Below are 13,232 nucleotides of genomic sequence, written 5' to 3'. Positions count from 1 at the left end.
ACCTGGCTAGACCTTGTTTGTAATTGTAGAAGCAAACATTCTGATATCACCCCTGGGTGTCTAGGTGGTATCACTACCCGCATCATCTACGTGCAAAAGGGGCACTGGCTGTGCAGATCTAATGGCTCTGGGTTTTGAATCTTCCTTTGCAATTTAGCAGTAGCTGGGCAAGTGTGATCCCTAAGTCTTGATTTCCTCTTCTGCACATAGGGTCATTGTAGTTACCATGCAGGGATGTTGTGAGGTTGAAATGAGAGAACACATGTGAAGTAGCACTTACCCCTGTGCCTGGCACACGGTGGAATGCCCACTAGATGTCGGTTCTTTGCCACATCTCTTTTGCTTTGCTGTGGGTGGGTTAGTGACCTAGTCATAGCTCCCTACCTGAGCCATCATCACCAAGGGAGATACAGAACTTCCCATTTCGGGTGTGGCACAGAATGTTCTGCTGAGGGAAGGAGGTGTTGGCCCAGCTCTTTTAGGCTGTCTGTAGGACTCTGGGCCGGTGAATGATGACCTGAATGTAGCTGTGTCAGAGATGAATGGGCAATGTCACTAACTTCTACACCCTTTGGCAAAGGAGTCTCTGGCAACTAAAGATGGAGGCCCATAGGGGCTAGAGACACAGTCTTTTTTTGTCCATCTGGGATGAAGAAAGAATAGGAAGACTTGAAGAAGCAAAAAGACTCCAGGGTCAGATCAAATCAACCCACACTGGGTCCTACACACTCCAGCTCAGTGCCCTTCTCTTTGATGGCCGCTGCCACTCTGGGTCTTTAGTATCAAACATCTATCCAGAGGATCACTGGAATATTAGTGGGAGAGAGTGCCAGAATTTCTGATTTTATCTCTAATTGGAAGTTTCAGGAATCTACTTTGCCTTTGATTTGAGAACACATCCACTCTTTCCCCACTCCCTTTGAGTTCTTTGGGAGAAAAAAGAGAGAAATTTAGTGAAGGAAAGCTCTTTGCTTGCTTTATCTCATACTCATTACCCTCAAACTTCCCACATAAAGTTTTAGTGACAACAAAGTCAGACTCTGGTGTGCGCCCACGATTTATCTCTGTTCAGGCACGGCAGTTATCAGCTGTTTGCCCTGTTTCTAGTTGCCGTCTTTGCTCTTTTGTTTCTCTGCCCTGGCACCAGCTGGTTGGACAAGCAACTGAAGAACAAGAATGGAGGTGAGTAAAAAGAGAGGAAATACCATTTCTATGTCCCTTGGCCAGGACCTCAGCTGCCTGGGGTCCCAGGACGGCCTTCAGTAAGTAAGTGGTTCTTGGTCTGGCTGCTTTGGGATCAGAATGCTCAGACGGATGGGATTACTTTGTTTCTCTGATGTGTTTTCACTGAAATGTCTGAGCCCCACTGGTTGTGTTAAAGCAAACCTAAGCAAATTAGTGAGGAATTTCAATGGGTGTCAAGGAAAATCACAGTGTCATTTGTCTCTAAAAAGATTTTGGCTGCCACTATTCCATCTGCGACTCACTTACCCAGCTGTGTGGCACTGAATGAAGCAGCTGCCAAGCAGAGCAGCGGAGAGGCAAGCTGGGACTCTTCTAAGTTGTAATTCTGCTTCTGTTACTGACTTGGGACTTTGAGATGTAAATAAGTAAACTTTTCCATATTTAGTCTCAGCTCAATTCCTTTAAAAAGTTTGCCTGGCTCCCATCTCCCAACTCATCCTGAAATCTCAAGGTCCTAATCCCAATCCGTGCTTTGATCCTGGAACCCTCTTGTAATCGCTACCACCAAGTACTTCTCTTGCTCCCATGTGTGTCTGGTCTGGTTCCTCTGTTAGGCCGTAAGCCCTTGCTACAGTGTGAAATCCAAAATGGCAGAGAGCTTATATCATTTGCCTTGAAACTTGGCTCTTGGCATAGTGTCTGGCACATAGTAGACACTCAATGTATATATATTTATATTTTAATATAAATGATTGTCAAATTGGCTAACATACAGTGTGTATAGTGTGCTCTACCTCAATATATATTTTTGAATAAAAACTGAACCATGCCAATTCTATACTCTGAGACTTATTGACACTTATGAGCGATTTTTTTTAAAGTGTACTTATTTATTTTGAGAGACAGAGACAGTATAAGTGGGGAAAAGGCAGAGAGAGAGGGAGAGAGAGAGAATCCCAAGTAGGCTCTGTACTGACAGTGCATGAAATCATGACCTGAGCCGAAACTGAGAGTTGGATGCTCAACCAATTGAGCCACTCAGGCACCACTTGATGAGCATTTGTTAACCTTCCTGCTCACCTTTTCTTCTATGCCTGTCCTTCAAGGACTACATGGGGAGACTAGAGGGCTTCCAGTTAGGCCATGAGGTGGTTGGGACAGATCACCACCCAGAAACCTGCCCTTGGGAAGTACTCTCCAGTCCATACATAAATTTCTAATGACTTTGTTTTTCTTCCAGACTATCCTTTGACTTTGGTAGTAGCAGGTTTTGTAAAGGAAGAAAGATTATTTCTCTCACGGTACTCTTCGCATGGCAGAATCAGAGACCTGGAATTATGGGATAGTTTTTCCACTGGCAGAGAACACAGCAGGGTTACTAGGGTTGTAAGTGTCCTTTAGAAAACCCGCGTTCTCCAATTTAACATTCAGCAATTCTGGAGATGTGTCATCAATAACCCTGAGGTGCCCTGGAGAAAAGCAAGCCCAGGAGGAAAGTGACTTACTCACTCACCAGACACTTTCTGGGGCTGTGCCCATCCCAGTAAGGTTAAGACTTTGAAATCTGATCCCCAAAGCCAAATGGGGCAAAGGGTTTTCCTCCAGTTCTATATCCCAAGAAAAGCCTCCAATTTTGTATGATTCTGAGCCCTTAAAGGGCTGCTCTTGGGGGGCACCAGTGCTGATGAGCCCATATGTTGGCTGCAAATGAGAAAGCCAGCAAGACAGCAGGGGATTAGGATTTCCACTGATGAATAAATGCAGTATCTGAGGCAGCAGGAGATGTGCATCTTCAGAGGAGAAAATAGAGGAGACAGTTCTATTTACTCCTAGTTCTCAGCTCAGCGGGTCACACCAAGGAGTTTCCCTGGGTGGTTCCTTAAATAAGCAGAGGCAGAAATGGATGTGTCCTTGTAGAGCCCATGTACTTTTGGAATCTTGGGATCATCTTCACTTGATAGTTTTTTAGGATGTCATAAGGTCAGGGGTGCTTTGACTTCATTTGTCATGTTCTTGGAGGTGGGAAGTCATGTAGTACACTTGTGATGTTGATGGAACTAATTCCTTATTTATAATTATGCTTATAAACAACTTTAATTTTATAAGTGATTCCACTATCCATTTAATAAGTGGGGGGGGGGTACTGTTGTATTTTAATATCTCATAAAGTCTATATTTGCTTATTTTATGAGGGTCAAGCAGAAATTACTTTCCTTTGGTTTCATTTTTTCTATGTAAGAATGCTTTTAATAATTTATCAGCAACTAGTGAAAAAGGTCCTGAAGATCTTTTGAATTGTATTTCTCTCTATTTTCATTGATATTTTGTTCTTACTAGATGGGATACTAATATATGGAAGAATGTTTAGTTGCCTAAGAGATTGACTTATTTTTTAATCAAGAAGCTCCTCAAGCTCCAGCCCAGCCCAGTGGTAGGGACGTGGTGAGGAATTATCATCATGATAGCATCACCATCAACAACAAGGGTGACTGGTGCTTACCGAGTGCTTCCTATGTGCCAAGCATAGCTCTAAGTGCATGACATATAATAGTTCACTTAATTCATGCTACAATTCTCTAAGGTAGATATTATTATTATCATTATTTTAAGTTTTTTGCAGTTTTTTTTTATTAAGTAATCTCTATGCCCAACATAGGGTATAGAGGCATGACCTTGAGATCAAGAGTCGCATGCTCTATAAACTGAGCCGGCCAGTGCCTCTATTACCATTATTTCCTAAACGAGGAAAGCAAGGCATAGAGTAACTTGCCCAAGGTCATATAGCTAGTAAGTCAGTAAGTGGAAGATTTGGGATTCAAAATTTAAGAAGTCTGGATTTCAAGTCTGCTTCAGTCATTCATACTATACTGTCGACTCTATATCTATCTATCTATCTATCTATCTATCTATCTATCTATCATCTATCTACCAATCTATCATCTATATAATTTCCTGGATGTGTGTGTGTATATATATACATTATATATATAATTTTTTTTCAGGTTTTTAGAAATGTTGATAAGTTTTCAAGGATCGGTGATTAAGTTGTTGATTGTTGGCTTTCAGTTTGTATGTGTGTCTGTTCATTTGTCTTTCTGGGTGTTAGGGACTGTGCCTTTTTGTGTCAGGTCAAAGGCTCAAGTAATTCAACAGTATTTAATTTTCACTTTTCATGGCTTAGCAAGATAAAAGTGAGGAGGCGCACTTGCTGAATACATTTCATTATTTGAGAAATTATTGTTTTATATCTTTGTATCCCCATAGCACCTACTATATCCATTTGTAAGACATAAGGTCCCCTTAGTTTTGAGTGAATGAATTGAGGAATGAACGGGGGGAGGTTCAAGATGACTCTGAACACCTTCTGTCTTGTTGGATGACCCTCTGAATTTCTGGTGTTGAGTTTGCCTGAGGCTTACGGTTTTTGTTCCATGTGATACACAGTATGTATCATGGTGCCGAACAGCACAGTAGTAAATGGCTTTGTCTCTAGGCTGCACATGCTTAATGGTTAAGGTACTGGACAACAACTTTCTGTTCACAAACAACTGGTAATGTTCCAATTCCACGGTGCCTTGAGAGGTATGGCTGATATAGGTGAATCTTTGGTCAGCTCTTTGCAGATACCAGTACACAGACTCAAAATTTTTATCAGGAATATTGTATTGGCATGGAAACTCCACATCTGTCCCAATTATGGCAGTTATGTTGGAAGATTGTATAATTTCAGTCTTGCAGGAGCCATCTGGAAAAGAAAAAGGGGTAGGAAATGAGAAATGAGAAAGAGAGGGAAATTGCACCTGTTTACCTGGGAGCCACGTACAGAGGAGGGGCAGTACAAGGCAGAGAAGCCGGGACATGGTGGGTCTGCAGTTCCTCTCAGTGCTGTTTACCAGGAAGCCTACTTGGCATGCATGATGCACTCGGGCCACCTTATCTGCAACAGCCATGTGGCTGCTTCATTGCTGCAGCAATAAAGGAAAGAGGTCCTTGGGGGTGGTTGGTGCTCACGCTATCGAAAGACACACTCAGATTTTTTCAAAGGCAGCGATCCAACAGGCCCCTTTAGAGGAGGCTCTGGCGCTCCTCTGCCACTCGGGGCCCGTGTTTTCAGCATCTGGTGCCATTCTCTTATCAGCCCCGAGAGGCTTATTCTTTGAAAGGAAACAACCAGGGAGACAGTCTTTTGTTGAAAGACATTTGGTGGGTCATGATCTCTTGGGTCCTTGTTCCTGAGTTTAGGGGTCTAATGTGCGCAGAAGGATGAGGTAAGGTCTGAGCAGTCATTTTTTTTGGAAGTAGTACTATGGCTTTTGTTGCTCACCTGGCAGTTTCTGGTTCTAGGACCCACTCCACAGAAGCCAGACAGGGAGGAAGTAATTTGTTCATTTTTAATTAATTGATGAACCAGTCAAGCACCCATTTATCAGATACTTATTGAGTGTCAATTACATGCAAACTTTCTGCTGAGTGCTGAGGACACAGTGGAAGCAAAAAACCAGTCCAAGTTGCTGATTGTGGAGTTTAAAGTCTGATGATGATGTTTCACTTCAGGCAAGAGAAGGAGGTACAGCCCATCACACAATATGTAGGAAGCTGCGGAGGGGCCCGTGAAGGGGCTTCTGGGGTCTGCCCATATCCAGACAGGGCTTTCTCCCAGTCAACACAGCTGGTTGTGAGCTCACCATGGCAGAGCAGAGATTGGAATTTCCCCTGGCAACCCCCACCCCATCTGAGAATCAGAGGGTTCCTTTTCTACCCACCTTCCCTTCTAACCATTTTCCTATCAAGAAATCATTCTATTTGTTGACAATCCAAAGTTTTGGAGTTCCTGACTTAGCACTGTTATCATTCTATTCTTGGAGCAGAATCAGCTGGGCAGCAATCGTTCCCACTGTGAACATAACTGCATCTTTTGTGTGATGGCTTCCTTTTCATTGTGTACACAGTGACTGCAGAGCCAGGAAATTTTAATTTGGGATAAATAATAAGCTATCTTTAGGGCCAATCTTATTTTGAGAGTCAGGGCTGATGGAGGTCAAGAATTCGCTTTCTTTTCTCGCCTTTGTCAAGGCTTTTCCTCCCACATCAGCCTCCATCTTACTTATGTCATCTTTTTCCTAGTATCTTTTCCAAGACTGCTCATCTTTCTGCAAGATAGTCTCATGAACAGCTTTAAAGGCATAACGGGACAGTGCACAAAGAAATAAGGAGACACTCACCCCAGAATGCCTGGGCTTAGGGTTATACAGAAGAGAGCTGGGGACAGCTGAGGCCACACAGACACACAAACAGGCGTGTGGAGGTGGGGGTTGGGGGTTTGGGGGGGTTGGTGACATGGCGGTGGGGGTGCCTGCACTAGAGCAGGTGGTATGATGGGGTGGTCGGGAGTCCTCCCGAGGCATGGCCATAGCAGTGTGAATGATGTCTGGGAGCGGGTTGGGAAGATATATGTGTGTTCATGGGGACTGCAGACAAATTCACCAAAGACCCCTAAGGAAGGCCATCCCTGGTGGTGGGAGAATGTCATACCCAAAGCCATTCTACTGAATAGGGGCTCTAATTTTTTAGGACGACTGACACCTCAAGACTTAATGTACTAAAACAAAAAAAAGAATTAATTTTAGATGGCAAGGCCATAGAACTTGGGAACCGGAGAGTATTCAGTATGCAACCAGGGTGCCAGGAAGAGGCCATCTCTTCCTTCTCCTTCAACCCCCCTGGTACCATTCATTTACTTTTGAAGTGTCTCCTCAATCTGTTTACTCTTTCCAGGTCCTTATTTCCAATCCTTCTCATTGTCTACCCCACTTTTTGCATTAACTTTATATCCGATCTCATGGCCACAGCAGCACGAAAAATAAAATCCACCAGTTACTTACCAGGGCTGTGTGGCCCTGGAGTTGTAAGAAAGGCGTATGGTTTCAAGGTAGACAACCTCAGACACTTCTTGCCTAGGACAAGGTGTCAGAAAGTTAAGAATTCAGGAAAGATTGTGAGATTTTCAAAATCACAAGGCAGGAGGATCTGTGACCTGCCATCAATGTCAAACCTGGTCATCAGACCTAGTACAAGGCCTCAGGCATTATCCACCCACCAGAGACCTGGAAAGGGAAATCAGAGCCCTGAGACAGGTCTGTATTGAATGCAGGAAATAACCCTGGGGACCATCCTTGCCTCTCGACTCTTGTGTATTGACTGTCAATCTCCTCTTTTACAGAAATTTCTGTACATTGTTTTTTTTCCAGGTACAGAACTGAGACACTACCCTGGAGGCCTGTCCCTTAATCACAGTGAAGCCATCTTGAGAAAGTACATAGGATAGGACACGCTTAACACAGGGGATCATCTCAGATCCCATGCTTAACATGGGATCATCTCAGCTCCCATGGACAGTGATTGAATTGTTTTTTTTTTTTTTTTCAATTTCTGTTTGCTCTCAGGAAAGTATCCTCTGATTACAGACTTTTTATGAGAAGGATCAGGACCAGCCATGTCCTCTGAGGACCTAGATTTGAACTGTATAGTGAAATTTCAGTTAGAAATTTACAACTATACAACTTACAACTTACAAAGCGAGGGCTTTTCTTCTCTTTCCTTTTTCCTCCACTTTGGTTGGAGAACGTCTCCTCGAAGACTGTTGGGCATATTGGGGTTCTGTCGGGAGAGTAGAGACTCTTGGTGAAGTTTAGAGCACTCTTTTTTTTTTTGTTGAGAAAACTGACGTAAGGTTGAGAATAAGTTTATCCACACCTAAAACAAATATCCACTCATTGCTGTCGAGGTGATGAAGTTATCATAAAACTAAAGGCAGGGGCCCCTGGGCAGCTTAGTCTGTTGAGTGTCTGACTTTTAGATTTCAGCTTGGGTCATGGTCCCGGGTCATGGGATCAAGTCCCAGATTGGGATCCACGATGAGCATGGAAACTGCTTGAGATTCTCTCTCTCTCTCTCTCTCTCTCTCTCTCTCTCTGCCCCCTTTCCCCACTCTTGAATGTGCGAGCTCTCTCTCTCTCTAAAAAATAACAACCAACCAACTAAATGCAGATGTTATATACTAAGATGGTAAGTGTTTGGTTAAAAATTAGTTGGTGTCACGGTGCCTGGGTGGCTCAGTTAGTTATGCATCCGGCTCTTGATTTTGGCTCAGGACATGATCTCATGGTTCTTGAGATTGAGCCCTGCTTCGAGTGCTCTGCACTTGGGATTCTCTTTCTCCCTCTTTCTCTGCTGCTCGTGAGCTCTCTCTCTCTCAAAATAAATAAAGTTAAAAAAATTAATTGGTGTCTTTCTAATTAGAATGAGGGGCAGGTTCTACCCCCATCCCATATGAATTTAATCAGGGCCATTGGTGTCCCATAAGTGGTGTTCTAAGACCTAAAAACACCATGTTCGCCCTGTTGGGCTGTGAAGGCCACACTCTACCTGAGACAGTGGAGGGTGTGGGGAGAGCTTCTTGGCAGGAAATGATTTTTTTCCCCTGTCCTGGTTCAGGGCAGGAAAGGAGCTAGTCTTGGGTTCTGAACTTGGAGATGTGAGGATACCTGCAGATTTTTAACGGGGGCACAGACTGGTTCCTGCTATGTGAAAGCCCGTGGGGGAGACAGGAGGGTCTCATGTTGGGTTTTGGCGTCTCAAGATGTGCACTTCTTTCTCTCCTCAAGTATGTAGTTGTGTTCTAAATGATTGTGGGAGCAGGCTGTGTCCACACTGCCATGGGATCTGTCGGGGGCAGATACAGGTGAGAGTAGCCTAGACCTGAGTCTCATGAGATGGCCCAAGGTGGTGTGAATAGGAGCTCTGGCTCAGAGGAGTTGTTGAGCCCTGTGGGGTTCCAGTGTGGGATGAAATTACCACAAATCCCCCAGGGAGAGCATGGTGGCTTCATATTCCCACAAGAGAGGCTGCGGTTACTGTGGGTCGGATATTAAGGGAACAATGTCTGTGTTTTTAAATCCACAGGCTGGTGAGGTCTGAGGACACATGGGTGACATAATGAAGGACTTCCTAAAAGTAAGAGATTGAAATTCTTGAAGTGGTGTTTGAAATAACATCTGTACAATGACAGCCACTGTTGTAATTAATAACCTGACTATCCTTAGCTGTCTCCAAGACTATGAATGCTCAGCAACTAATTGATGGCTGAAACATCCGATGTTATAAGAGCTAGAAAACAGCAGCAGATCTGAAAATGGCCAATTTCCATTATGCATATATATACATGCATGCATGCATCCGTTCACTCGTTCAACAGACGTTTATTGCCAAGCACTGTATGTGCTGCCAGGAGCTTACATCCGAGAGGGTAGAAAAAGGTAGGAGTCTACAACCCCTGGTCAGAGGCACAGATTGTTCCTGCTTAATGACATGATGAGGCAAGTTTTCCTTTCAGTCTCTTTCCCAGGGGACTGTGTCACCTATGGAGCCAAATCCTCTTTCCAATGAACTGCCTTTTATTCCTACTACGCCAGGCGCAGGGAGCCATTGTAACAGTGCTGGCCGTGCTGCTGCTCTCAGGGTGCTCCCGTGGTCCTCGGTTTTGGCTCCCAACCAGAGGCTGCATGCTGCTTATGCCAGGGCAAGGTGGGGACAACGGTGGAGCAGAGCCCCTAAAGAGATTTGGCTGGTCCAGCACTGCCCTCCAGTGGTCAAATGCAGGCAGTTTGGGGAAGGATGGATTCCTAGAGTGAGGCTAAGGTGGGTGTCTGGATTCATCAGGAGCCTTAGGAACGGCTCCCCCAGATGAGGCTGGCAGAGTAGGAACTGGAAGCCCTAGTTGAGAAATGAAAGTGAGGATTAAAATTCACCAGTACCTGAACTGGTATGTATAGAGAGAACCAGAAATAAAGATCATATTGGTTTCCCAATTTGGGTTTTGTCAGGAGAAATAATGACCGGCTGACAAAATGACCAGCCTGCCTAGAGACCTAGAAAGTGTGGTGGTTGGGGCGCCTGGGTGGCTCAGTCGGTTGAGCGTCCGACTTCGGCTCAGGTCATGATTTCGCGGTCCGTGAGTTCGAGCCCCGCGTCGGGCTCTGTGCTGACAGCTCGGAGCCTGGAGCCTGTTTCAGATTCTGTGTCTCCCTCTCTCTCTGACCCTCCCCCGTTCATGCTCTGTCTCTCTCTGTCTCAAAAATAAATAAACGTTAAAAAAAAAATTAAAAAAAGAAAGTGTGGTGGTGGTGATGGTGGGGTGGTGGCCTAGAGCTGTACCCCCTTGACTCTCAGTCCAGTCTTGTCAAGGTTCTAGGAAGACGCTGATCTCGAATAAACATCTTCAGATTGATGGTCAGTGCAGGAATGAACATGAATCTCTGGAAATGAAATTGGATGCAAATTTGTGTGTAATGAACTCTTAAAAAAATTCGATTTGCAAAGGGATCCAGTCCATTGATTTACCTTAAGTCTGCTCTCAGCATTCTTGCTGTGATTCAAGGGGTCTTGGTCAGTCCTCCTGTATCTCACATGTAGGTGGTTCAGTAGCTTGACTTTGGAGGGAAGTTTCTCTTTCTTAATACCAAGAAGTCTTCGCCCCAACCCCCCTATTGGGTCAATGCCACTGGAAGACGTCCAGCACAGCAGGACACTGTGCTGTCTCCCAGATCATGGGAAGGTTGAAGTAGCCTTGGCAGCTAGTCCACTCTTGGCAAACTCTGCAATTAGTGCAACCTTTGCTTCCTTCTTTCTGTTACATCGTCGTGTGCGGTGTCCTTCAGATACATCATCACTTCCCTTCGGAGGTCATGGAAGCAAAGGAGTTTCACCTCACCCTGCTTTATTTCTTCTCGTTCTATCACTTGACTTCCTGAGCCTCCAAGCTTGAAATCTTCCTGGTCCCTGCCCTGTTGCTCTTCTGTCCTGCTCTTCTGAAAATACAGAGTAATGGGGTCAGAGAAACTTCCCAATCAAATTAAAAAACAATATAAAACAAACAGTGGCTAGTTCAGGAGCTTAGTAACTATAGCGTCATGCATCCGTGGTCTAATTGCTCACATTGTTGCCTGTAAAATTCAAGCATCCGAAGTTCTACTGGAAAAGACCGCAGTCTTTATGGTACACACGATGTTCACACTGGGAATCAAGGGCAGGAGTTCTGAGAGTAGTGTGACGGGGAAAGATGGGACATGGACCCCTTGGTTGTAGGAGTCTTGGAGCATACAAGTGACAGTAACTCTGTGTGCGCTGGTGAGTGGTTGAACTCAAGCTTTCTGAAGTCAAGAACCTGTCCTTCCTGTTCCTCCTCAGAATTCCAGTGCCTCCGACACATAATAAACATGTTGCCCCACAGCACGGTGGTTAAGAGATGATGCTTTAAAAATCCATCAATCCTGGATCCAAGTTCTTTTACTTTAGTTTTTCAATTTTAGGCAAGTTTCCTAGGCTTTCTGAGCCTTGGGCACCTCACCTGTAAAACAGGGATAATGATATCTGCCCTCCCCGCCAGGCACCTTTGAGGCTTGGAGGCGATGGTGTGTGCAAAGCCCTGGGCATTGTGCCTGGCACATGGTCAGTGTTCAGTTAGAGTGTTTTAGTATTTCCATGTGCGCATGTGCAGACCTCTGCAGGTGCGTGAGTTTTCCAGTCAAAGCCCAACTTAACTACCAAATAAAATCAGCCCCATTTCATGAGACAGCAATGCACAGACATGGGGTTGGACAGATTCCCTCCCTAGACATGTTTGCTGCTTCCTTCTATAACTGGAAAGACTTTGCCCAAGTTTCTAGGAAGCGACATATTCTTGAACCCTGTCTAGAATGGGAAGACCCTCCTCGTATATAGAAGCTTTCAGGTGAAACAGGCATGACGTGGCAGTGACTGACCCTCCCCTTTTGCTCTGGGCCTGGGCACTCACCATACAGTCGGCATGGCTGGGTCTTCTGCTCTGGACGGTGGTGACTGACCGGGTGTCAGGAGCTGCCAACACAAAAGAGACTTGGAGGCTTTGTATTCAATCATCATTGAGAGCCTATTAGGAGAACAAGGTGCCATGCGGCCACTTGAAAGCCTGAGTGTCTAGAAATGGCCATTACAGGGGAAAATCCTTCCGCTTGGCTGACTGGGGCCAGGTCTATGGCTTTAAAGCAATTGGCACAGATGCTGAGTGAGGGGGTGCATTCATTTTGTGCTCAATAAAACCAGTTTTATTCAGGGAAGTGAATTGTTATCCCCTTGGGAAGGGTGAAGGTATAAAAACAGGTTGTAATTCTTGGAGAATCTAATTCCTCTGTTGTTGGAGACAGAAAGAGAAAGAGGGAGAGAGACAGAGAGGTGGATGAAAGTGAGCTCTGTTGTCCCGGGGTAATTAGGCAGCTTGGATTTCTCCTGGAGCTTCAGGACAGTGCCAGATGTGCCCAGGCCTTCTGTGCGCCACCCCCCAGAGCTAGCATCCAGAGTCCACCTCCTCCCCACTGTGGCTGCTCCTCGTGTCTGGGAATACATCAAAGGAGGTTTGATATTCATAATGCTGTGAGTCATTTTCACATGGAGCTGTGGGGAGCTGCCTTCACCACGGCATGCTGTATTCAGCCCTTTGTAAGAGCAGCTGAGCTGAACCAATCCCCCATTATGGGCGAGAGTCGATCCCTCCTGGGAGACCTGGATTTGCCCCCAGACCCCTGTGCAGAATAAAATGGGTCTTTTTATTGAGAAATAGTTATTAAAACATCCTCCGGTCTTGCCCGTACATCTCCACCGCCCACTGAGACAGCTCTGCGTGGTCTCTTCCACAAGAGTGTGGCCACCTCCAGGCCCTGCTGTTAGTGTCAGTAACATCTGAAACTTCCCTGTTTCTCTTGCTCTGAGGACAAAGAACATCAACAAGACTCCAACCACGATCACATTTCTTCTCAACTGGAGGAGGAAATGCTGCTTGCTCCTGTTGAGTGTGGCTATTGTTGGAAAAAGCATCATGTGTGACACTCTCTGAGGGCTGGCAGAGGCTTGTGAAATTAAAGCCACAGGATCACAGAGCTGGAAGGGGCCTTAGTCATCATCCAGTACCAGCCCCTCAAATTACAGATGAGGAAATGAGGCACGGAGAGGGTAAG

General features: G+C 45.3%; 1 protein-coding gene and 1 long non-coding RNA gene across 2 annotated transcripts in view; one reads left to right on the top strand and one right to left on the bottom strand.

Moving 5' to 3' along the window:
• The window catches only part of LOC132669387 (T cell receptor alpha chain MC.7.G5-like), a 178,391-nt gene that overhangs the window by 75,543 nt on the left and 89,616 nt on the right, over positions 1-13,232 (bottom strand). The window lies entirely within an intron of this gene.
• LOC144616677 (uncharacterized) overlaps positions 12,060-13,232 on the top strand; it is a 301,629-nt gene continuing 300,456 nt past the window's right edge. The window contains exon 1 of the long non-coding RNA XR_013556226.2: positions 12,060-13,227. This is a non-coding gene — a long non-coding RNA (uncharacterized LOC144616677). The remainder of the gene's footprint in view (positions 13,228-13,232) is intronic.

Source organism: Panthera onca, chromosome B3 (assembly GCF_046562875.1).
Source record: "Panthera onca isolate mPanOnc1 chromosome B3, mPanOnc1 haplotype 2, whole genome shotgun sequence".
NCBI classification, from domain to species: Eukaryota; Metazoa; Chordata; class Mammalia; order Carnivora; family Felidae; genus Panthera; species Panthera onca.
The sequence above is the reverse complement of the archived record's forward strand: the minus strand, read 5'-3'. Positions and strand labels throughout refer to the sequence as shown.